The following is a 27,385-nucleotide window of genomic DNA, read 5'->3' on the forward strand; positions in this document are numbered from 1 at the left end:
TTTATGAAAGTATCATGTAAATGAAATCAACCTTTATGGAAAGAGTTTGTTTGAGGAAAGAACAAAGATCAAACATGGGCCTTAGTCTCCATATTAGTCTTCTTTTACTATAATGAGATACTTGAGGTTGAATAGTTTAGATCACAGTTCAAGGGCTGGTACCTGACTGGTCTCTGATAAAGGCATCAATGCAGACAGACATCACAATGGTGAAAGCATTAACAGGAAGGTATCATCACCGGGCAAGACAAGAAGGCAGAGAGAGACTATGGCCCCACAAAAACTAATTTATTCCCTCTAATGGCAGGTCTCCAGTGACCTATTGACTTTCCATCAGCTCCTATCTCTCAATATTGCCACACTGAGGACCAAACTTGCAACATATGACCCTTGAGAGACCCCACATTCAAACCATAGCAGTCTCTAATTACAAATGCTGATAGAATCCATCCCTTTCCCATAGGTAGGTCTGCCACTTCAAGATAAAGACTAACACCCTAGGTTCAGAAGTCAGAGTGCACAGGTTTCTTAAAAGAGTTCTACCACTAAACAGTTACTTTGCTTTAGCAAATCACTTGATTCCTATGGATTTCTCATCTGTAAAGTAGAAAATAGAGTAATAACTAGGTGTCTACTTGGGGGCATTATAAAAATTAGATGAGATATGTGAAAAATGTTTAGGACCAAGTCTGGCATTGATCAATAAATAATAGCTGTTTGTTCTTATTAACATTATTAGTTGTTAGCAGCAAAGTGCTTATGACCTATAAATGCTCAAAGATTTTGGAACAATGTCTGAGATCTAAAAATACAATTGATAGAATATAAAATACAGAGGCATCTCTACGTTTAATAAAATGTTAAATGTAATATGTTTCATTGCTTCTGTACCACAGTCACTATCTGAGAACACCACACAGCTCTGAGGCCTACTCAGCCAGATTTGTATCATGAATACTTGACACAAGAATATCCAATTAGTTAGATGCCCAATAACCAATCATATTTCTATCTCCAATCTTCTCTCTTCCAAGTATATAATAAATCTGATTCTTCAGTAATGTACTGGTAATCAGTAACTCTATGGAGATTTTGGAATTGGAACTTGTGGCCCTGTTGAACTTCAAGCAAAGAAAAGAAGAGAGATTAGCCCAGATTCCATGTTTTCTTCTTTCTTAATGTAGTCTTTATTTTAAAGCACATCTTCTGGTAATTTCTTAAGAAAAGATGAGGAGATAACAGTTTGAGGGGCCTTATGTGTCCAAAACTGTATTTACTCTACTTTCATTCTTGATTGCAAGGTTGAATAAATACAGAATTCTTGTTTTGTAAATAATATTCTCACAGAAGTTTGGAGGTTAATCCATTGATTTCTAGTTGCATGTGTTGCTGTTAATTAGTATCATTTATTTAAATGAATCCTGATACTTTCTATGTGACTAGTGTTGTGTATGTTTGTATGTGTTTTTGTGTGTTTTCTCCTCTTTTTCGCTGGAAATTTTTGGATTTTTTTTTTTTTTTTTTTAAATCCTTGGCATTCTGAATTCCATTATGGTATGTCTGGTTGATAGCCTCTCTCTCTCTCTCTTTTTTTTTTTTTTTTTTTGTGGACACTTGTCTTGCCTTTCCTATCAGACACTTGGGTTCTTCATTTCTGGTGAAAAAATTCAGAACTATTTGATAATTTTCCATTTTTGTGTTCTTTCCTAAAACATCTTTTGTCAGTTGTTGGACTTCTGTGATTCATTCTCTGATTTTAAAAAATATGTCATGTTCTATGTCTCCCCTGTTTTTATTTCTTATTTCTTAGGACAGGCTCTCTTGATACTACCCAGGCTGACCTCTTAACTCCTGGGTTCAAGCGCTCTTCTGCCCCAGTCTTCTGAGAAGCTGCAACTACAGAAATGTACCACCACAATGACTTGTTTCCTCTCTTTTACCTTTTTATTTCACTTTATGGAATTTCCTCGACTGTATCTTCCAATTCCTTCTGCTGACTTTATTTTTGTCATTATCTTTTTATTTTTCAGTATCTCTGTTTTAAAGTCCAAAGTTCCACTTTTACATTGCCTTTCTGTTCTCATTCTGTGTAATCAGCAACTACTCTTATTTCTTTGAAAATAGTAATATAATGGGCTTTAAAATATTATTCTGCTCTCTGAATTGACTGTTTCCTCTAAATTCTTTTTATCTGTTTCTTTTCACTTTTCTCTTTCATATTATATTTTCTTTAATTAGTTAAAAAATTCTGATTTGTTCCAGGTATGATGGCACATGCCTGTAAATTCCAGCAACTTGGGAGGCTGAGGCAGGAGGATTACAAGTTTGAGGCTAGCCTCAGCAACTTAGTGAAGCCCTAAACAACTTAGTGAGACCCTGTCTCAAAATAAAAAAATTAAAAGGGTTGGGGATATAGCTCAGTGATAAAGCACCTGTGTTCAATCCCTAGTAACTACCCCCCAAATCAAAGATACTGATTTGTAACTCTGTGCCTAGCTGGGATTTACTGATATATGTTAGAGTGATAGTGATTGGTAGATTTAAATGAGAATAGGATTTCTCAACCTTGGCACCAATGACATTTCAGAATGAATAAGTATTTGTTGGAGTGGGAAGTGAGTTGTCCTATGTATTTTGTAAGACATTTAGCAGGATTCCTGGCCCTCACTCACCAGATGCCAGTAGTATATTCCTACCTACCTCCTAGTTGTTATAATAATAATAATAAAAAATCTCTCCAGAGATTCTCTGAAGACATAAAATCAGCCCTAGCTTATAGTTGCTGCATTAGGGTAATCAGGGTCTGGAGAGTTTCTACAGAGAAATTCTCTAATTTCCTGCTTTGTGAGTGAATACAAACCTGATTACTAGCATTCAGAAGTCAAGCAGAAGAATAAACCTGAGTATTTCACCAACCGACAGACTTTGACTTAGTCTCCATTGTAGGCAAAATAATGGCTTCTCAAAGATGTCCACATGTTCTTATACTGGGAACTTGTAAATATGTTATTTTATGTGGTAGAGAATTTAGGTAGCAGATGGAATTAATTCTTTTGGTTTCTGCAGTACTGGGGATTAAACCTAGGCAAACACTTTACCACTGGGCAACATCCCCAGTCCATTATAGATGAAATTAAGGTAACTAATAAATTGTTCTTAAAATAGAGAGATTATCTTGGATTGTGGAGTTGCACTTAAATGTGGAAGAGGTAGGCAGCAGAGTCATGGTCAGAATGGTGAATGTGAAAATGTCCCTGTTGGCATTGAAGACAAAATGGAACTATGGGTCAAGAAATCTAAGTATCTACTAGAAGGTGGAAATGGCAAAAAGGCAGATTTTCTTCCCTGAAGCCTCCACAAAGTAATGAGGCTTTGCTCATACCCTTAGTTTAGCCCACTGATGTCCATTTTGAACTTCCCATTTCCAGAATTGTAAGATGCTATATTTGTGTTTCCTTATGCCACAAAGTTTTGAGTAACTTGTTACAGAAGCACTAGGAAAATAATGCAATTTTTAAAATTTCAGTATGGTACTTAGTACCCACAATCAGCTCTGCCTGGTATTTCCAAATCTAATACCAATCTGGGACAACTCCTCCTTCTACCATGAGACAAATTCTACCTATCTCCAGTCAAGACTGAAGAAAGTGCACGCTCCAGGTTTATGGTTTGGGGAAGGGAAACTGTAAAGCAAACTGCTCCTAAACAGACTTTTTTCAACCAACCCTCCCATTTCAAGCCCACCCCCCACCCTAAGACTATTAGAGGTCACTTATTCAGTTTTGAAGTTTTCCAGCAGTAGAGATAGACTTGCTTTTACGAAGGCAAGTAGTCAGACATCCTCTTTCTCTATTCAACACTCATTCTCATTCCTTCTTCTAAAACCTCATGGACAACTCTTATCTCCTACCACTCTTGCTCTTTTGGTCCTCAAGATTTATGCTGTTTTTGTTCTTTTCTGCCATTTTAGTAGGATTTCAAGAAATAATGAAAATGAACATCTATACTGAACCATGTTTGACCATGTTTATTTTTAGCTGATATTTTATAGAGCCCTTACTGTGTACTAGATTTTCAGACAGATGCTTATATAAATTGTGTTATCTGAATCTTATAACAGGAGGGGGTAGGTGCTATTGCTTTTATGCCCATTATATAAATAAAACGTATGCTTGATTCAAGTGACAAAGGTAATGTGGAACAGAACTGGGATAGAACCCATGTCTTACTCTAAAGTCCCTTTTCCCAAACAAATATGCAATTTTTTGTTAATTTTCACAAGGTTCAGCAAACTATGGCCCACTGACCAAATCTGGTCTGCCACCTGTTCTTATAAATTTTTATTGGAACACTCCCACACCCATCATTGACTATTGTCTCTATGTCTGCTTTTATACTACAATGTTACAACTGAATAGTTTAAATGAAGACACTCTGGCCTACAAACTCTAAAACATGTAGTCTCTGATACTTTATTTAAAAATGTGCTCAGGTGGTTCTTGTGGAGGCTGGTAGCATGAGGTTGGGGAGTGCAGAGCTGCACGTTGTGCCCTATGCTGCCCAGACTAGCCAAGGATTCAGTCAGGATAGCTAAAAGTGACCCCAAGAAACCAAAGGGCAAGATGTCTGCTTATGCCTTCTGTGTGCAGACTTACAGAGAAGAACATAAGAAGAAAAATCCAAAAGTCCCTGTCAATTTTGCAGAATTTTCCAAGAAGTCCTCTAAGAGGTGGAAGATGAGTGTCTGGGAAAGACAAATCTAAATTTGATGAAATGGCAAAGGCCAATAAACTATGCTTTGATCAGGAAATGAAAGATTATGGACCAGCTAAGGGAGGCAAGAAGAAAAAGAACCCTAGTGCCCCCAAAAGACGTCCTATCCTGTTCAGAATTCTTCCCTAATACCCCCAAAAGACTTGCTATTCTGTTCAGAATTCTGCCCCAAGATCAAGTCCACAAATCCTGGTATCTCCATTGGAGATGTGGCAAAAAATCTGGGTGAGATGTGCAATAACTTAAGTGACAATGAAAAGCAGTCATACATCACTAAGGCTGCAAAGCTGAAGGAGAAATATGAGAAGAATGTTGCTGACTATATCTAAAGGAAATTTTGAAGGTGCAAAGGGTCCTGCTAAAGTTGCCTGGAAAAAAAGTTTGAAGAGGAAGACAAAGAGGAGGAAGAGGAAGAGGAGGAGGAGGAATAAAAAACTGTTTATCTGTCTCCTTGTGAATACTTTAGAGTAAGGGAGGAGGAGGAATAAAAAACTGTTTATCTGTCTCCTTGTGAATACTTTAGAGTAAGGGAATGCCATGATTGACACACCTTGAGATGTGTCTGTTACTCTCATTAGATTCAATTATAGAATTTGATCACAATCATATTGTAGCCTCTCAAAGTGCTCTAGAAATTATCAGTGATTTACATGAAGCAGCCCTGGGTGCCACAGCAACCTGAAACTGTATCAAAACTGTACATATTTCCAAACTTTTTTTTTAAAAATGAAAAGGCACTCTCATGTTCTCCTTACTCTGCACTTAGCTGTCGGTGTGACAAGGTATTTGAAGATGTTCCTGGCATTTTTAAAAAATTTGTAAGGTGGTGTTAACCATAGGGTTATTGGCTAGAAATTCTGTTATCAATATATCTATAGTACATATCTATAGTCTGTACAAAGAACAAAACAACCAAGAAAAACTCTTGATGCTCCTTGCTTGGTGTTGACGCTGTGGTATTTTGGAAGGGCCATAGCTCAGGTCATGCACTGTGAGGCTAGACCTGTTGACACTGCAGCGGGCATCCGTTTAGCTTCAGGTTGTCTTGTTTTTGTATTTAGTGATATAGCATTCTGTAGCCTTTCATAGTTGTGGAAAAAGGGGAATCAGCTGGCATGAGAAGTGTTTGAATATTTTTTAGTTAAGTATAGTAGATTTTAAACTTCCTTGAAAAGGAAGTTTGTTTGAAAAACAAACTGTAGAACTCTTCATTGCAGCAAAGAGCCATTGCATTAATGAAAGTTCAAGAACCTTCTGTACTTAAAAACAATTTGCAATGTTATGTTATTTTTTGTATGTTTAGAATGCTGAAAAGTTTTCGAAGTTAAATAAACAGTATTACATTTTTTAAAAAATGTGCTGACCCTTGCTCTGGAAAATAATCTAATTATCAAGTTTTGAGTAATGGTGTCCTCAGATACTTAATACTCTCATTAATATACTAAATCAAAGGCATTCTTTGTATTGTACCTTCAACCTTTTGTTATCCTGCAGATAGCAATCTTTGGTTGTAGTCAAAAAAGAAGTTTCTAAACCACCTCCTTTGTGAAGTTTCCCATACTTATAGTCATACTTGCTTCCTTTTCTGGGTTTCTACCTCAGTTATTATAATTATAGTATTTAATGCAGTTTGATTCACATAATAGCTACTAGTTGTGGTTCCCCTGGGATCTACTAAGTGCTGACTCTGAGTAGATATTTACTTAGTAAGCATTTATTAAGAACTTTTTAAGTGTCAGTCAGTGTTCTAGACACAAGAGATTAAAAAATGAATATGATTACTTTTTAATGCATGTGTGTTCTATTATCAGGCACAAAAATAAAAGAACCTGAACATGGAGTCTGGATCTTTGGTCCCCATGACAACTGCATCAGAATCACTGGAAGTGCTGGGCAATATCTCAGACCTATTCAATCAGAATCTCTAGAGGCTGAGGCTCAGCAATATGATTCTTACACAGAAAGTTTGAGATTCACTGTGTGGGTACTTAGGAAAGATTATTTCTAAATATGCAACTATTATGAAAAAGTAAGAACAAACTTCACCTGATCTCCTTTAATATAAATAAATTTGTATCAAAATATAATCCTGTGTTGCTCATTTCTCCCTTCCAAAAACTTACTAGATGTGCTTAATTGAAAACTGACATAACTCCCAACTCTTACTAAATTTCATCTTTTTCACCTGTCACTGTGATACTTGGCACAGTTCTTGAAATGCAATAGATATCAATAATTTGTGTTGAACTGTTTAATATCCAAAGTAAAACCTTTCTAAATTGTCCCTATTTTATAGAAGTAGTTTTTCCAATTTAGACTGGAATAGTGTGAGGATCATTTGAGAACAAGGAAGATAACACACCCATGCAAATGTTTGGTCAGCTTACACTTTATTTCTCTCCTTATTGAAATGTTTTCTACGAGCTCTTTGAGCAACTACCCTTGTGGGGAATTATTAATCCCTCCCCTCAAGGTTAAGCTAGAACAAGTAAAGCTAAATGGACTAGTGGAAAAGGTCAGGAATGATGGGATTCTTCACCATTGTAGATAATCTACCTCTAGAGGCTTCTGACAGCACAGAGTCCTAGAATACATTTTAAGAAGGATTACCTACCTCTGAGGATAATAGACCACTTACTTATATGTATCTACCAAGAGAGACTTTTAACAATGGACTCTTGCTATACTTGACACAGACCTACCCCTCCCACTAGAACTCTGAATTATTTTGCTGGAGGCTACAACATTCCGAGTAGTTTGTTGGGAGTTGACGGGAGGTGGGGATAACTCACCCAGTACAAGCTTAGCAGAGCTGAGCAGCTGCAGCATGTTGGGCTAGCCTTTGATGCAGACTGGTCAGACGGGTTCTGGGTCTACAGAAGAACCGGTTTGACTGGCCTGTTATGCCAACATATTCTGGTTTGATTCCATGTTCCACAGACGGTAGAAACCTGCCCAGCCAGTTAAATGAAAGGCATATTAGGTTATCCATTGCACACAGTATATAGCTTAGATGCAGGAGAACTCTTCCACATAACTGGAGTGTCTACAAACTCTAGTGTGGTCCAGAGAGGTGGCGTCCACTGATTTTAACATTTATGTTCATAGCCTTAGGGAAAGTGAGAAGTGAAACACCTTCTGCTTTTGACCAAGAGCAGAGGTTTTCTAAATAAATTGAAGGGTAAGTTAAATTTTTTTTATATTTCTCAATATTTATGCAGCTTTGGAAGGTTAAATTAGATGATGTTTAAGAAGATTGATTTTTAACATGATAACACCTGAATTCTACCTTTTCTGTAAATCTGATTGTATATTGTTTATAAAACTTGTACATATGTTCATTGATTTGTTGGGATAGTTATTTGGTATACAACATACTTCTGTACTTTTTTTGTAAGTTGGTTATGGCTATTGTCATTTTAAAAGTTGGGTTGAATGACTTTGTTAAATATATATCAAATATTAATGATTCACCTTAAGCCATATATTTCTTTGATAACATACTATTATGTTTTACAGGCTGATGCTATATGGTTCAATTTTGTATAGTATATTGAGTTGTGTATAAAATAATAATTGCCTTTTTAAGGTAAAAGAAAAAAGTATTGCCCAGCTTGGTAATCCTAAATACATTAGAGGAAAAATTCACAGTAAGAATTGAGGAGTGTGAAAAACAAAGATTGTAGAATCTGGTAACTGATTAACTATTGGAGCTCAAAAGCACTTGCTGAGCTGAATAGAAAGGAATGAAGACAGGTTTTGTCATGCCTATTAGGTTTGAAAACCTTTTTAGGTTAAAGAATACTTGAGTCTTCCTTTCATTTATATTTCAAAGTATTCATTTTATCTCTCTCTTTCATGGAGCTAATTAATTTATTTTAGTAGTATGAGTCATTTAAAATGAAAGTTACGAATCCCTTTAGATTAATTTTGACATAATAAATTATTCCCTTATTTATCAATATTAGAATGAATTGAGTGCACATGTTTTGGGGGGCATTTAGTTTAACATAACTGCTGATACACAAGTTTATCTGGACTTTTAAACTTTTTTAACAGATTTACACTGAGTATTTCCTGTCAAGCTTTATCTGTAGATCTTCTTAATAGAACTTAGCCTTGAACTGAGCAAGGCTGATGCATCCTTTTCATTGTTCCTAGTGTCCCCACTTTGTCATTATGTTCATACTCAAAGACTATAAGTTTCTTTAGGATGTTAATAAAAAAATGAAAATAAATGTTCCGATGAAATTTCACTTTTTGCAGGGAAAATCTTAGTCCTATTTCTAGGAAGTTCTGGATTAAACTTCTGGTAATTCAACTAAACTTCTAAAAGCCATGTAATGTATCTACAAATGGAATGCGCTGATTCAGCAATCCAAAATTAATTTTATTCAGCATAAACTTTATTTTGATAAGTATTTGGTAGCATGGGTCAAATTTAGAGTTGATTGAATTTTTCTGTTTTCAATTAGTTTTCAGGTAAGAGCTACATATACATATCAATAAGTACATTGTTGATGTTTCTGCTGAATATATTGTATATAGTAATTAAAAATTTTAAATCATACTTTTTAAAATACAGGACTTACTGTGTAAAGATAAATAATTTATTAAACCTTTTTACATTTGTAGTTTTGAGGAAATCATATAGGAGTAGGACACATATTTTCTATAAAACCCCCATGAGTAAAATTTCAAGCCTAACTATATTTTGAAGGGGACTCTAGTTTTAATTTAATGGGATTTTCATTTTCAAATATACTAAATCCTATTAAACAAGTTAATTGAATGACATTTACTTTCTTTAGACGGATACCTTTAAAATATTAATACATTGTTTGGATTAAAATTAAAGTTATATGAATTTGATAATCAAATTAAAATGCATTCTTTTATTCCTGTTCCTAGTCACACAATTCTTTTGTCAACAATGCCAGCTTCCTTAATAACTTCTTCATTAAAAATCTTCATCTTACTAAAAGCACTTACAGTCATGACATCTTTTGAGTTTGAAGTATTCTTAGTAACTAATAAATCCAACTCTTCGTTTTTGAGTTGAGGAATGAAGCCAAGAAAATGTAGCTAAGTCACTACTGTATAATCTAAGTGTAGAGCTCGGGCCAGAACATCCAGATTTCCTGAATACCAGCCCAGACTAGTAGTTCTTTCACTACCTTTCATGGACTCCTGAATACTACATGAAATCTAAATGTTTTCTATTGTAAAAAGGCAAACTTGTATAGTTATGTTAGTGAATCTTTGGTGACTAAGAAATTATTTGCTTTAATATTTTAATCTTTATTCATTATTGCCACCAAATTTTTTTTTGGCACAGTGGTTGAATTGATTGGGTGGCCATTAGTAAGAAAGGTGATTATCTTTTCAAGTTCTAATCTCTTAATGCCATCCTACAATCTTTTTTCCAATTGATAATAGGGCCTCATAGTCTTTTATATTTGACCAGATTGGGGATCCTGCTATCATTTTCTGACTTAGCATTGGCTTTAAACTATCACAACTTCTTTTTTTTCTTATTTAAAAATTTTTTTAGTTGTATGAGGACAATATCTTTATTTTATTATTTATTTTTATGTGGTGCTGAGGATTGAACCCAGTGCCTCACACGTGCAAGGCAAGTGCTGTACCACCGAGGTACAACCCCAGGCCACTTTTAGTTTTCTTAGTATATATTAAACTATACATTTTTATGTTGTTTTAGTCATTTTTATGTAGATAAGTGTTTAGGATTTGCCTAAGAAGTTAGAATTTCTAACATTTGGCATAATCAGTAAGAAAATTTCAATAAGTTTATATAGACCAGAACTGTGAGATTGAAAATTCATCTTAGAGATGACAGAACCTATTATTAAGGGTATTCCTCTTAGAAAGTGCTTTGTACATAAGTGCTCAAAAATGCTTTACACCATTTTTACCTGAGGAATTACTAGGACATGGGACTACAGAAAGTTTGAGAATAAAAAGCTCAAATTTTTAAATTCTGATTCCTGGTACTAAATGTTAATTTTCCCAATCTCCTTATCTTTTACAGATAAATCCTAATTTAGCAATACTTCTATGTTTGGTAACTTTAGTCCAGTCCAAATGGACCCTGAAAAATTATCCCTTTCTTGTTTGTTTGTTTCTTACTTTTACAATCCAAAGGAAGGGAATTATATTGAAAAGGATATGGTTGTTTGAGCCAAAATGACATGGGTTTGAATATTGGCTGTGCTGCAAAATAGTTTATACTTGGGAATTATTTAACTCTCTAAGTTCTCTTTTCTTCATCTGTACATTAAGGAAACTAAAACCATTCCTTAAGAGTTGCTGTATTAGGCCTGAGGACATAGCTCAGTGGTAGAGTATGTGCCTAGCATGTGTAAGGCCCTGGGTTCAATAAATGAATGAATGAATAAATGAATGAATTGTTGCACTGAAGGACATATTATCTTAAAATACCTAGAAGTTTCTAGAACATAGTAGGTGCTCAGCAAATGTCAATATCCTCCTTACTCCATTAAGAATATCTTCAGTAAGAGAAGTCAATGCTTACCTTAGAATGCTTACCTTAGAATATATGCATTTTATTTTGTCAGAAAGATAAAAATAAAATCAATAATCTTGGAAGGCATTAAGATTTAAGATTGGAAGATATTTTAACCATTTTAAATTTAAAAAATCGGAAACTCATAAAATCCAATTCAATTAAATGTTCACTTCGAAGAAGGCTTATGCTAAGAATAGTATATCAATATGATTAACAGGTTTAAGTACTTTATTTAAAAATATTTTTAGTTGTCAATGGACTTTTATTTATTTATTTATTTATTTATTTATTTATTTATTTATTTATATGCAGTACTGAGAATTGAACCTAGTACCTCACACATGCTAGGCAAGCACTCTACCACTGAGCCACAACCCTAGCCCTAAGTTCTTTTTAAAAATTCAGATTTCTATCATCTTTATTCTAGTATACTAGTGGAATGAAGTATGACAGGGATAATTCAAATGCCCTATGTGTGGCTAATATCTGAGTTTTCCAAAGACTATTTGTATCTATTATCTTATATGATTATCAAATAGTTGGCCAAGGATTTTCTAGATGCTCTAAGGATTGTGCTCTATTGCCAACTGAATTATTTATTCAGGATTCTAGAAAAAAGATTCCTTCTGAATTAAATTTATTATAATTTAATACTACATTATATTGCATTTTCTTGATAGCAAATAATGAGGAGAGTGAGTTCAAAATGTATTGGGTATAAAAATAACAGAATATAGAATAAGATTTGATGGTTTCTAAAGATATTAGTCTCAGACTATTTAATTGATTAGAGGACAGAATCAATGAGCAAAGATCATATGGGTGATAATTATGTAATGTATTGGTCAGAAGGGAGTTCAGAACACTGTGACAAACATTCTAAGAGTTTGTCTAAAACTGAGTCAATCGATACACCTTCCAATGAATGAAGAGCAGAAAACAGATTAGGAGTTAATTTTAGAACCAACTAAAAAGATCTATTTGTAACACAAACTGATCATATTTAGCTCCTATAATCAACTTTAATTTCCTGGAAGATAATTAATTGCTATACATATAAACTCACTACTGATGCTATAATTTGAATTTATATCTATGGTAAATCAATTTTGTTTTTCTCTTAAGTTATAGAGCTTGTATGGAGATGCTATACTGAAAGACAAAAGTAGCACTTTACTAATATAGCCAATTAATTATATATTATTATTAAGAAAATTTTATTAAACACATGAGCAATTTAGCCTATGTGACTAGTCATTGGATCAGTACTTAATTTGCATTTATTTTTATACATTTAGAAAATATTACTATAAATAATTGAAAAGAAGGCAAAGGGGTAACAATTTTACATATGTTTTTAAAGCATTTCTATATAAATAGCTCATTTGGATAATTCAGGACTAACAACTAAACTTTCTATGAATCAAAAACTACCTGGGAAATAAGAACATTATAGCTTATTGTATTAAAGACAGCCAGTCATAAAAGTAATTGAAAACTGTAATTTGGGAGTTACATATTACTGACTAATGTGTTCCTTCAAATCCAATCTATTAACACTATCAGAAAAATAACCTCAAATGCACATTCACCCAATCTTGGGTCAGCAATATTATCCTTACAAACACTGGCATACCATCAATCTGTCCCATCCATGCGTGAAAATTTTACAAATTTAATTTTCCATGAGTAACTCAAAAATAGTGAAATGAAAATCTTGTATTTCCTCTTTATCTCTTAGGCTAGGTTCTCCATGGAAAGTAGAACCTGAGTCCTTTGGCTTATGTACAAGTTCTTTATTTGGGAAATCATACCAGGAATAAGAGTGGGGGGGTTAGGAGAAGAAAGGAAAGCCAACGGAGTGGGATTTTTTGTTTTGTTTACAGTATGTGGAATTGAACCCAGGTCCTTGCCCATGCCAGCTAAGCACTCTACCACTGAGCCACACCCTTAGCCCCAAGGGAGCATTTTTGAATTCATCCCCCACTATGAGTAAATCAATGCGAAAGCTCAGTATGAGGAGCCACGAAACTACTTCAGAATTGTCTGCCATAGGACATGAGAGAGAAGCATTTACCTATCAATTCTGACTTCCTTCATTTAAGGGTTACCCCATGGACTGTTAATTTCTTACATTTTCAAGTTATGCACTTGTTTCCACTAGCTTCAGAGAAGGCCCTATGCCAGAAAGTCAGGTGAAGGGCTGTCAGGTTTCACCTGCATGAAACTGGTTGCCACTGCAAAGGCTGGGACACACAGGGCCTAAGAAGTATACAATATAACATATTATAGGACAAACAGGGTCAAACTGCTCTTTCTTTAGGGTTACCAATATAATTCTTAAATTCAAGAGAACTAAAATGGATTTTCTGAGAAATGAGTATAGCAATGTCAAATGGAAAATAAGGAACTTTACTCTACTTTTGTCTGATGGATTTGATCCATTCCCACAAAACCTGAGATGCACTGAAACTTTATCTTCTGTGAGAAAGGTATTATCTAATAAACTACAATTCATTTCCTGAATTTGGTTGCCAATTTTTAAAGGGACAAACAGCAGCAAAATGTATAATTAATTAGTATGTACTGTGTGAATACTTTTATGCCCAGCATTGACCCAAAGTCTTTTACAATGGTAAAATTATAGTAAAAACAAATGGACTATATTAGCCCCTCAAGAGACATTTCTCATTTTAGTGAAGCACAGAATTTTGAATAGTACAAGTTTGTCTTGGACTGTCTCCAAGAAGGTCTGATTACAAGAAGTAATTCATTAAAACCTAAAATGTGATCCTGGAGCTTGATTCTGAAGAATACATTATATGGAGGCTCTAGTCAAGCAGATTAAAAATGGAATAACTAAACATCTAGTCATGTGCTTTAGTTCAGTAAATACCATATTAGTATAATGCCTAAACTTAGTTTAGAGAAAGTGAAGGAGAAACAGATGCAAATGAAAAGTCTATCATTTTTTCACTTAACTTGAATTCTGGGAGAAGCTGAGTTTAAAAAAAGATAAATCATTAAAGTAGCTAATGAATAAAGATAAAATAGAAAAATTGAACGGAGGACTAGATGGAAAATGAGAAAAAGTGGAGACACATGTGGCTGAACAAAACCCAATCATAATAGATAATATTTTCAAAAAGAGAAATAAAACATACTCAGGTCTTTACTATATTTGCTCTGATCACAATATCAGCATTTATGCCCACATTCCCTTTCTTGGATTTGAAGTTGGAAAGATGATATATCGCTATTATATGAAGGATTTCTTACAAGCACTAATCCCTAAAATAAATGAATAAATTGGTTTCTCCTGTTTATACAACTTTGTTTTTGGGTAGATGATTTTTAAATCCTTTGGCCTATAATGGAAATATTAAAAACTACCATATTCAAAGGGGAATAAAGGAAAGGGGGGGTTGGGAATAGGAAAGACAGTAGAATAAATGGGACATAACTTTCCTATATATATGAACACACCACCAGTGAATCTCCACATCATATACAACCATAAGAATGAGATCCTAATTAGAGTAAGTTGTATTCTGTGTGTGTATATGTCAAAATATACTCTATTGTCATGTATACCTAAAAAGAATTAAAAAAATAAAAACCACTATATACTACCTGCTTTACCAAAATTTAATTATGTAAATCATGTAAAAGCACTTAAATTTTAAGTTAGTCCCTTCCTTTGTTATAAATTTCTCACCATTCACATACTAATTCAATATTTCACTATAATTACAAGTTAGTGATTGGAGGCATGTCTCCAGTTAGCCTTAAACCTATTAAACAACAGTTTCTTACATGGTTTGGATACATATATACATCTTATCCAATCCTATCAACAATACTGTTAAAATACCCAATGTATACATTATCTTTAAATCAAGAGAAGTTACATTATTTACTCAATAGGATTGGAATTTTAAAAATTAGAATCAAATAATATAATGCTGTTTTCCCAGTATCAACCTATACAAATACATTATTACACATTTGCAGTTTCCAGAGCTCACGATTGTCCACCCCCTCCTCCAGCAGAACTTTGCATATTCCTTCAGCCTGGAAAACCTCTGTCACTCTTCCCAATAGGCAAGCTGCTTCAAACTTAAGTCTTCTTTAAGAACTTTCACATATATTATTTCATTCTTACGAAAGCCCCTTTGGGTAAAATAAATATTGTCAACTTTCAATTGGGGAAATAAGACTTGTCTAGGAAACATGCAGATAATCAGAGATAGATAGGGCCTGAATTTAAACCCTGGTCCTAGCTCCTAGCTCCAGACTCTTTCCCTAGTGTCATAAGGCTGAGCATATGGCTATATGCCATCATCGATTATAGAATATGATCACATATTTTTTGGAACATTTCCTACTCTGGTCCTTTCTTATACTGCAACATAATTCAACACCCTTCAATCTATTAAATTTTAAACTTGGAACGTGAACAAATCCACAATTCAGGGATGGGAAAGCTAGTACAAATATTTTTGCTAATTCTGTTAGAAATCAGTTTATAATAATTCTCAAATATACATACCTAGTGTACAGCAAGTAAAAGAGAATGTGTATCAAAACTAAGAAATAAATTATGAATGCAAAAAAATCTAAAAAATGAACTAGTATTGTTCATAATAGGTGCTTCACTCCAACCCTGATTGAGAGAGCCTGATTTATTTTCTTCTCGGTTGTGAGATTAATTAAATTCTGTCATATTTACAAGTCCTTTCATAATCTCTCACAATGTAAAACTTTCTGAAGTAATAGAAAAGTATACTGGAGTTGCAAATGAACCTTCCAGTAATAATAATTTTCTGTCAAAATGCAGAAACTGATTATTTTTTCTAAACTATTTCCAAAATTAAAAAATAGAAAAGCACAAAATAAGCTTCATATAGATTCTATTATTTAAAACAGCATGGCATACTAAAATATGCACATACATTATATAAATGATAAAATATATTCATATATGTACATATATACATATATAACATTTTTCATATATATGAAACAAAAATATACATATATGATATATACATATAATGCTAGTCAAATCACCTAATTTCTCAACCTCTGTGAAAAGATGAAAACTGTGCTGTTCTACCTTTATGACAGGTTTTTTTTTTTTTTTTAGGTTAAAAAAGAAGATAATCAGGAAAAGTACTTTGTATTTTATCATTGTTAATGCTCTTGAATTAATTTCCCAATAGTATTAAACAAACCACTTCTCAACTTATAGGAACTTCAGTGTAGTTAAATAAATCAAAGAGTGTAATTCTTTTATGGCTTATACTGGCAATAAGCTAAAGAGAGTTTAGATAGATGTATACATAGATGAGAAGGAAAAAGTGCTGATTACAAAAGAGCACTTAAATATATTATTAGTTTATATTTCCAATTCCTTAAAGCTTCTGACCATATGATTTATCGCCCACACTAGAATATTTTTTAAAGTAAAAGGAACCCCTATTAATAATTAAACTAGAAAAACAGTCACTAACCAGAACTGTTGCTGGTAAATCTGGGCATACAGTCACCTTACATAAAAAGACTTACTAGCTGTGGGAAGAGGAAGTCTATCTGTTTCAGCCTTAGTATTCCATGTACCCATAAAAACAGTTACCATGAGTGTAAAGTAAATTAAAACAATTTCACTATAAATTTTTTAATACTTCTGGTTATAAGTAAAACTGAGAAAGTAATGGCTAAAACATAGGGTCGCCTTTACAGGAGATAATTTTTTTTTTTTTAATATACTGGGGATTGAACCCAGGGGCACTTTACCACTGAGCCACATTCCCATCCCTTATTATTTTTTATTTGGAGGCAGGGTCTCACTAAGCTCCTCAGGACCTTGCTAAATTGCCGAGGTTGGTTAGCCTCCCAAATTGCTGGGATTACAGGCAAGTGCTACAATGCAAAATTTTGTATGATTATTTATTAAATGAGATATTTATTTGTAAGGATTAGCCAATAATAATCAAATCAGGATAATTAGCATTTCTATCTCATTGAACATTTACCCTTTGTGCTGGAAACCTTCAAACTCCTCTCTTCTAGTTCTTTTTACTGGGGAGGGGGATCCTGGAGATAAGCCCAGGGCCCCTCACACACAAAGCACACACTTTACCATTGAGCTACACCCCTAACCTGCCTTGTACTTCTTATAAACTATATAATAAATTGTTTAAACTATAGTCACCATACTATGCTTTAAGGAGGAATAAGTAAACTCATAACTACCTGAACACAAAATATTTTGAATTTTTACATTTACATTTGGAAAAGTAACTATTAAAGTTTTCTTGACTTTACACTAACATATAGATTAGGAAAAGCAAAAAGGCAGTATCTTAAAGTCTATTTTTCTCAAGCATAATTAGAATAAAGATGGAAAAAGACACAGTAAAACTGTGTTTGAAGATACATCCATAATTTGTGAAGCACAGCTATATTAAAGATCGCAATTATTTCCAAGCAGTGGACAAATTCATCAAATCACAGATGGAAAAATTGCCATTTTTAAATGTGGATAAAGCAATGAATATTAAATGTGTTTGCTCTTGTGAACTTATTAAGGAATGCTTTAGTAAGTGGACTCCATGTGTCAGTGACTTGTTCCTACAGTTAATCTTTCATAATGTTTTCCACTTACACAATGGTGAATGAATATTCTCACAGCTTCCATCATGGTAGCATTATACATAGGTACATAGGACAATGCAGTATAGTATATTTTTACTGTATAAAAGGCAAAAATTCATATTTTTCAAGATTCCCAAAATAAATAAACTTTTCTACTCTACAATCTTAGTGATCTCCTTCTGTTTTCCTTTCTTCCTTTCCAGTACTGGGGATGTTAGGCAGGCGCTTTACCATGAAGCTATATCCACAGCATGTGACCATTCATAAATTATTTCTTTTTCAGTGCTGGGGATAGAACTGAGGGTCCTGTACATACTGGGCAAGCATTCTAACACTGGCTCATATGTTTTTCTATCATTTCCTTGGCAGTTAAGTTCTCATAAGTACCAGTGTTGGAAGGTATAAAGGCTAACTAACCAGCTACAAAAGATCCTCAGGCTTTAAAAACCTATAGAGTCTATAGATTTGAAATATTTGAGACATTCTCTGCTTTATAAATAGATGACTTGAAAGAACTAGATCTTCCTATCCATTAATGATAAATTATTCTTCAAATAAGATTAATAACATTATTAATAAACCCATTATCACTTAAACCTAGGCAACCAATATAGGAACCTTCTTTATCAACCACAGCAAGATATACTAAATTGAACAATTTATATATCCAATGAAAGTTTGCCTATTACTAATGTGAAATGAAGTAGCTCAGTGAAAGATGTTTAAAAACAAATGAAACTAATAGCCTATAGAGGGAAATGAAGAAGGAAATTCAGTCCAATGCAGTTATATCTATATATTTTATTTATTAAATAAAGTTTATCTAATTTGGAAACGTGCCAGACAGACATGAGACTATTCTTTCTCATTGAAAAGTAATGTATAATCTTTAAAGTCTGTTATAAACATTTAAATGGACACCTAAAACAATGCCAAAATGAAAACTAATACTGACACACTCCATGAATGTCAAATGTATCTTTTAAAACAAATATACGTTAAAACTGTTTAACCTAACTGGAATTTTGGTACTATCAAATCATAAACCAAGCATTTTGACACTTGGAGCAAGATCCTTGATAGATGTATATTACCACCCACACACACCACTTACTAATTAGTATAAACAATTTTTATAAATTAAATCATGTTCTTTTAAGTTGACATAAATGATGACAGTTAACATAATTTTCTTTTGTCTCTCAATCTTTTGACCTGTACTTAAAATAGTTCTGACTAAAGTATAACAGCTCACCCCAATTACCAATATTGTATGTTTATGTTAGAGGTGCTAGAAAGTATTATGTAAATAATCATTATGGGTTTTAATCACTTAAGTTTTGAGTCATGAGATAAAGGCACTCACTGCTGGGGAAGGGGAGAAGGGAATAATAAGGGGAGTGGAGAGAGATGAGAAATGCCTAACACAAATGGTAGAAATAGCATTAGACTGAGAATCAGATACCATGTCCTATTCCCAGTTCCATCTTGGTCCTTTAGGTAAATCACATACCCTCATTTTTTTCACTCAACATTCAGCATAGGCCTGTGCTGTCCAATACAGCTAACCACATGTGGCCTAGCACTGAAATATGGCTAATCCAAACTGAGATGTGCCATAAAGTAAAATATATACTGAACTTCAAAGATTTAGTAAGAAGAAAAAAGAATGTAAAAAGTTTCTATTAACTTTTAATGAAAATAATATTTTAGGTAAGTTGGATTAAAATATATTATTAATTTCTACTGTTTTGTTCTACTTTTTAAAATACAGTCACTAGAAAACTTAAAAGTATGCATGCGGCTCTATGGGATGGTGCTGTGCTAAGAGTGTTCTGGTTAAGAACTAAGAAAACTGAGAATAAAGAAAGCACAGTCTATGACATCAAGGAACCCAAGGTCTACTTGGAGAAGATAAAAGTCTTATGAAAATAATGACAACATAGTGGCATTAAGTGCACTGATAAATACTGTATTGAGAGGTACTGGTGGATGAGGAGGGCCATTAGTGGGAATGGATAAGAGGGAGGGGTAGAGAGGTATTAAGTTACTCTACTTGAAGTGGTACTACTTGAGCTGTCTTAAAGAATCAGTTGAAAAGTGATTTAAAAGAAAAAAAAAAAGGATTGGATGAACCAAGACAAAGAAATAGAAATGAGGAGGAGAGAATAAAAGGGCTTTTCTGTTGATAAAGGGAAAGAGCAAGTTATGCATACAGTATACAGGACTAAGAAAGCCTTCTGTGACCCTTTAAAGGGATTGAATTTTAACCTTTAGGCAATAGAGTCACTGAAGAGTTTTAAGCAGAGTGATAAGATCAGAAAGAATGGTTTAGATCTCAGCTGTGTGGAGACTCAATTAAGGTGAACAATATTGGAAGCAGAAAGGCTATCTTCTAGGCAAGAAATAGAACCTAAAGTAGGGCAATAAGAATGGGGATGAAAAGGAAAGGACTTACTCAAAATATATTTAGGAGGTAACATCAGTAGACTCTAGTGACTGACTTGTCCTGACTCCCTGGAAAGGGCTTTAGATCTTAGTGTAATGTTATGGGAAGACCCAGGAATGTTTTGAGCAGGGGAATGTGATGTTCTGGCACATTTTAAAGGACCACTCTTACCACCATTGGACAATATGCTGAAAGGGAAAAGAGTGAAAAAAGAAATATAACTGTTTAAATTGTTTTTAAATGAAGACTATTGCTGTAGAAAAGGTTGCTGGTAGATTTGACCAAGGTGGATGCAAAGGAGGTGATGAGAAGCAATTCAATGTGGGTTGTATTTTTATCTGCAATGTGGTCCTGCCTAATTCACAGGGTTGAGAAAGGGAAAAGGAAGTTCAGGAGGATCACACCGCCTGAGCTCAATTGTCTAGTTTAATCTGAACTAGGTTTTCGATTAGAAGTGAAAATACTGTAAGAAAGGCTTGAAGAAAATAGTGAAAGATGGAAGACAACAAAGGAAATAGAAGGAGCTAAACAAAGGCTGTTTGAGAGATTAACTGACGTCCTGAATGGGGTGGAAAACCATGTAATTTTAGTGTTATCTAAAAGTCTAACCTGGTGATTTTTCCTTCATCACATTTTGCAACCCAGATGTAGGAGTTAAACATAGACTGTAAAATCAACAATTTCATTTGTGAAATGGCTGAAGTTAGATGATTTTAAAATCTACATGAGTTCCAAATTTCTAATTTTAAGAATCTTAGCATTTAATTTCTACCACACAATTTTCTGTAATATATAGCATAGTTTACCATTTTAACACTTCACCACGTAATTTTTAAATTGAGCATCCTAACAAAGTTCCTCTAATGGACCACAGGTGGCTGAGAATAAATTTCCAGTGCTGGAGGTGACAGTGTTGAGCCTGGGGTGGCTGGAGTCGCAACTTTGCTGCCTCTAGATGCAAGCAACCTTATTCTGCTATCATAACATGTACTACAAGCATTAGATGCTCCTTGACTTACAATAAACCCATCATGAATTGAAAATATCCTAAGTCAAAAATGCATTTAACACACTTAATTTACTGAACATCCTTAGCCACCGAGCATCCTACAGAATGTTGGTTGTGTCCCCTTGTGAATGCATGACTCACTGGTAGCTGTGGTTTGCTGTCACTGTCCAATTTGATAAGAGAGGATCATACTGCATATCACAAGCCCAGGAAAAGATCACAATTCAATTTTGGAAGTACAGTTTCTACTGAATAATTATCAATTTCATACCACTGTAAAAACAAATATAGATTGAACCACTGCAAATTGGAGATTGGCTGTATTAATTTTCTAATTATACCAAAATTTAAATGTTTGGGAAGTGCTGTTTTAAGCCATAAAATATGAAAATCAAATCACTAATGAAGAGTTCGAAGTAACTGCTTCTCTGATAAATATGTTTTCTCAGCACATAACTTCGGGACTTCAAATTTATTCTACCATGATAGGTCTGAAAGCTGCTGACTGGGGCAAATACCTATGAGCATGCCCACCATTTCCATGGTTAAAGTCATTATAAAATCTCATAAAGAAAATCTAAGATTTTTTAAAATGTATCCAAAGATTTCAACTTACATAAGAAATAACTGCCCAATTTATTTATTTATCTAGAATACTGTTTCTGTGGCAAGCACAGGGTTCATTTCTGGAGATAAAAAGATGAACAAGACATCGTTGTTGCTGGGCATGTGGCCTGTAATCCCAGCAACTCCCGGGGCTGAGTCAGGAAGATAACAAGTCAGAAGCCAGCCTCAGCAATTTAGCAAGATCCTAAGTGATCCTTAGTGAGATCCTTAGTGAGATCCGGTCTCAAACAAACAAACAAACAAACAAAATAAAAAGGGTTAGGGGTATAGCTCAGGAGTAAAGTGCCTCTGGGTTAAATCCCCAGTTTAAAACAAACAAACAAACAAACAAACAAAAAAAGACATGGTTGTTATTTACAGTCTAGTGGAGAGGCTAAATTAAATAACTAAAACTTTTAAGAAGTGCAAGATATAGAGGTACATGGTGTTACAAAAGAAACTAATAGCAGAAACTATTGAAACAAAAGATTATTAACACATAGCTAGGCAAAGGGTTGGAGTAGGTTTGTCCAACTCCAGGCAGAGGAAAACAGCATGTGAAGATCAGTGAGGTACAAGAACAGAATCAGGAAATGAAGCTGAAGAGGTAGTAAAAGCAGTTCAAAAGGGTTTTCTTCAAAAAGTAACAGGAAGCCACTGAAAGTGTTTAAGCAGCATCATAATATCAGATTTACTTTTCAAGAACAGCACAGTAGTTGTAATATGGAAAAGTGCCTTCAAAATAGGCACACTTTTGGTGGGAGGAGGAGACGGTACAAGGTTTGAAATTCTTTTTTTCCTCATCCTTTAAAATACGTCTTTTAAAATGTGTTATATTCAGTCTATTAGCTGAGAAATACTAGTAACAGCTAGTTTTTATTGAACATATACTAATTATATATCTGAATAGTGCACTAAGCAGTTTACATGTTGTATCACTTAATCTTCATATCCTAAGAGTCTGGTACTATTATTATTCTCATTTAACAGAAAAAATGAGACAGGTTAAGCAAACAGTCCAGTGTCACTCAGGATATTAGAGCAGGATTCAAACCCAAGCAGTATGGCTCCAGAGCCTGTACCCTCCTCATTAGACTACATACCATTTTTCAGCAATACATGTATACAATACAAAATAAAATATATACATGAATAGAGAATTGATACTCAACAATTTTCCAGAGAAGAGAATTATTTAGGTTGGTTGGTTGGTTGGTTGGGTAAATATAGAAAGTAGAATAGATTAGGTAAAAGTTAATGGAATCTTGGATTATGGAAGTAGTAATAAAAGGGATAGGTTTAAATGTTTGGCAGGATTTGGTAAAGGATTGGATGTAAGGGTTAAAAGAGAATAAAGTGTCAAGGATAAAAATCTTCAGATTCTCATTTGCATAAATGAATTAGTGAGTCATAGGCAAAGGTCATAAGAATAGATTAAGTCATTCTGCTAGGATAGTTTTTCTTTGGCCCACAAATACTATGTTTTGTTTTGTTTTAGTTTTGATACTGGAGGTTGAACCCAGGGGCCCTTTACTTTTGAGCCACATCTCCAGCCCCTTGTATTTTGAGATGGGGTCTAAATTGCTTAGGGTCTGGCTAAGTTGCTGAGGCTGGCCTCAAACTTGGCATCCTCCTGCCCAAGGGAATCTCCAGATTCCCTGAGATTATAGGTGTCCACCATCAGTGCTGTGAAGTACTGTGTCCTTTGGATATGCTGTTAAGTGAAAACCTGATTACAGGTTCTTTCCATATATTAAAACTCCCTCCTCTTTCTATTATAAACATTTATATAAGTTTAACTCTGCCAATTATGCTTTCTATGTTGTACTAAAAATGGCACAATTTTTCAATCTTTTTTTTTTTTTTTTTGGTACCAGGGATTGAACCCAAGGACACTTAACCACTGAGCCACATCCCCAACCCTTTTTAGTATTTTATTTAGAGACAGGGTCTTGCTGAGTTCCTTAGGGTCTAAGTTGCTGAGGCTGGCTTTGAACTTGAAATCCTCCTGCCTCCGCCTTCTGAGCTGCTAGGATTAAAGGTGTGCACCATTGTAGCCAGCTCATTTAAAAAAAAATATTATGAATGAAGTCTTGCAAACCTGGAAAATATCCTTTCATAACAGGATAACAAAGGTTCAGCAAACATCTTCAAAGGTACCAGTTTTTGTATGGCAGTGCTAAAACTGTGCCTAAATACCTTGTTATGTCCAGTATCAATGAGTAAATTGTTATATTCAACTTTCTGATCTCGGATGGAAAAAATTATCTTTATGCTTTGTATTTATAATTTTCTAAGCCTTACTCCATAAAAGTTATTGTGCCCTGTCTTCTCCCCAGGTCTTGGAAGTATAACAAAAGTATTCCAAAGATAAAGTGATTTCTAGTTTATTTTCAACTTTATTTGTAGAACTAAATGGTCAAAAAATGCTACATTCAGAAATTAAGACAGCTGAGTGTGGTGGTGCACGCCTATAATCCCAGCGACTAGGGAGGCTAAGACAGGACAGCAAATTCAAGATCAGCCTCAGCAAATCAGTGAAGGCCTTAGCAATTCAGAGCCCGTCTGAAGGATGGGAAATGGCCTGGGGATGTAGCTCAGTGGTAAGGAGCCCCTGGGTTCAACTTTCAGTACCCCAAAACAAAAAAATAAACAGGAAAACATACTATCCGTTTGAATATTAGACTATAAACACAGGAAAGTTTGACTTAAAAAAAATTACCCTAACCACGTGTTGCCCCTACGAATAATGAAGCCTGTTGCTTCTGATTCCTTCTCATTTCAGGTTTTCCAGAAACTTCTCATTTAATTTCAGCAAAATAAAAAAGCATTTTGAAAGATGACGTTACCAACCAGTGTGTCGGGCCACATCGTTCAACTGTAGGCAATAACTATCAGGTTGAAAACTGCGATTACTGATCTGCGTCCCTTCCCACACCAGTTGATCCTGAACTCTGCTTTTGGTCCCCTCCTACACGCCTTCCTGGAAATAGCTCGAGTACAGGGGAGACAGCCTTCACACACCAACGAGGGCTTGGACTCCCCAGATGGTACAGCTTTAGTTTTCTTCAGGGCGCCCCCAAAACACTGCTGCGGACGCCAGGCTCCTGGGGCCAGTACCGAGAGCTCGGAGGCAACACTCCTCTCCCCAGACACCTCCTTCCATCAGGGTCCGAGCCACAAACCCTGGGAGGAAAAAGGGGCGTGCCGCCGCGGGAACTCCCGCGTGACGTCACGTGACGTTGCGTGACGTCGTGGGCTCCCGGGCAAGGCGGGGCCGGCCGCTTCCGAGCCGGGCCGGCCGCCCTCCGGCCTTCCCCCTAGTCCTGGCTGAGGGTTTGGCAGTCTGGTGAAGGAAGGGGGCGACCGAGACCAGCGAGCTGCCGTCCCTTCACAATCCCAGAGGGTGTCTACTCCCGTGCTGGGGCTTTGAGAATTTCGAGGCTGTCTGGAAGTTGTGAGTACTAGGAATCTTCTCCCCCACCCCCCACACACCTGAGTGCCAAGTTCTAGGGGCTACTTCCGGTCTGGAGTTGGCGCGTTCAGCGTAGGGGGTTGGCTCTGGGGGTTTGCAGAGGACCACAAGGCTCTCGGGCTATGTCTGAGGACGCAGGCTGAGCACGGGCTAATCTCTGTGGAGATGCCCCCAGCTAGCGTTCGGTGAAGTTCTACTCTCCCGCGCGGGCTGAGGACGCGCCTCCCAGCGCTGGGCACGCCCCCGCGCATGCGCCGACCGCGCGGTGCGCGATTCCCGCGCGGACCTCTGGAGCGTTTTCACCAGAGGCGCGCGCAGACTGTGCGCGGTGCTCAGGAGGTGCTGGTGGAGGCCGCAGTGGAGTGAGAACCGCTGTACTCCTGCAAGTGCCTTGAGCAGTACCTCTTGCCTCACCGGTGTGAGAGGACGTGTGGTGTGACAGTAAATATCGAATACCTTCAGCGTGCTGGTTTACAGGGCCAAGGAAGCCACAGAAATGAATGTCACCAGGCTTTGAGCCCACAGTGCAACTCGGGGAGCAAGATGTACATTCTGAGAGATAAGGCTCCCTGTGCAGCAGTAACGGTTCAGTGCCAAAAGAGAGATGTCAGCAAGAAGTCGTGGGCGTGCAGGGTGGAAGGAAAGGGTTTCCCGAGCCAGAGTTTGCAAGTTTGTTTTTGATAAAAGAATTTTTGTGTTTTTGAAGCACTTGGTTGTTTTAAATTAGTTTGTTTCTTAAGGACGCTTAACTTACACTATTGGTCCTAAACTAATATTGTGCAATTTAAAATGTTTCATTAAGCCTTCAAATTGTTTACTTAATAGAAATAATGAGCTTACTTTTTACTTTTTTTTTTGGTTTTCTTTTTCCTGCTGCAGAGATATTTTTTGGGGTTATGACTTGAACCCTAACCCTGTCATATTGCACCACCTAGCTGTGTGACCTTGAGCAAGTCACTTTAACACCGGTTTCCTCAACTCTAAAATTAAATTTATAATTATGGCTGTTTTATAGAGTTGTTCTGAAGATTAAGTATAATAATAAATGTAACTATTATATCCCCACACTCTTATAAATTAATATTTGGTAACTCTCGCAGTAATGTAGGCCTGTAATTTATCTTTTTTGGTTAAAAAGTAGTTGAACACCTGCTTCTTGGGAAGCAGCTATATTAATGTAGTTTACCTAATCCCTTTTGTAAAAACTTCAATATGAAAGTGAGCATACACAAGAGAGAATAGAATTATGAACCCTTTCATAGATATATTCATCATTCAACATCAGTAATTGTGAAAGCTTAGCATTTCTTGTTTCATCTTTCCACCCAGTACCCATAATTTGTATTAGCTAGAGTATTTTCAAGCCAACCCCAGAGAAAATATTGCTTAATCTGTAATACTTCAGTGTATATCTCTTTGACAGATAAGGCCTTTTTAGTGACCATATCATTATCAAACCCAAGAAAACTTGTAACTCCCTAATATCTGAAATTCAGTGTATATTCAGTTTTTGCTAATTATTTTTTAAAACTCTAATCCCAGTTCTTAAAAGCTTGAAAAAGTATATATTTATATCTGTAATGTTTATAGGTTACCGAGTAGTTTCACACATATTCTTGTTTCCTTTAGAGATTTTTTTTTTTTTTTTAAGCTCCTTCATTAGATACCTCAATAAATTGTTAGCAAGGGACACTTGAATCAGTTTGGGCACTTGTTAGCAATGGTATAGCATTCACTAAGGAGCCAGATTTGAATTTAGTAAACTCAATCATTTTCCCCCCCTCCATTGGTATTGAGAGTGAACCCAGAGGCACTTTACCACTAAGCAAAAACATCTCAGCCCTCTTTCATTTTTTATTTTGG

The 27,385-nt window shown here is 35.3% G+C and overlaps 1 protein-coding gene, 1 long non-coding RNA gene and 1 pseudogene across 9 annotated transcripts in view; 2 read left to right on the forward strand and 1 right to left on the reverse strand.

Annotated features, from left to right (window-relative positions):
• The window catches only part of LOC306642546, a 39,546-nt gene extending 12,164 nt beyond the window's left edge, over window positions 1-27,382 (reverse strand). The window contains exons 1-2 of the long non-coding RNA XR_013758589.1: window positions 25,543-27,382; window positions 7,566-7,724 (exon numbers count right to left, since the gene is read on the reverse strand). This is a non-coding gene — a long non-coding RNA (uncharacterized lncRNA). The remainder of the gene's footprint in view (window positions 1-7,565; window positions 7,725-25,542) is intronic.
• LOC306643311 (high mobility group protein B3-like) lies at window positions 4,360-5,204 on the forward strand (annotated as a pseudogene). Its single transcript has one exon. The product of its transcript is annotated as a high mobility group protein B3-like (transcript).
• The window catches only part of RBBP8 (RB binding protein 8, endonuclease), a 127,471-nt gene continuing 107,849 nt past the window's right edge, over window positions 7,764-27,385 (forward strand). For 3 of the 7 annotated variants that reach the window (XM_079108333.1, XM_079108337.1, XM_079108335.1), the window contains exons 1-2: window positions 7,766-7,954; window positions 24,833-25,504. The gene's annotated coding sequence lies outside the window, so the exon portion shown is untranslated. Of the gene's footprint in view, window positions 7,955-24,832; window positions 25,505-27,385 lie in introns of all 7 variants that reach the window. The other 4 variants (XM_079108338.1, XM_079108339.1, XM_079108334.1 and 1 more) reach the window with 2 other exon arrangements.

This window comes from Sciurus vulgaris (genome assembly GCF_902686455.1).
Source record: "Sciurus vulgaris genome assembly, chromosome: 13".
In the NCBI taxonomy this organism is placed as follows: domain Eukaryota; kingdom Metazoa; phylum Chordata; class Mammalia; order Rodentia; family Sciuridae; genus Sciurus; species Sciurus vulgaris.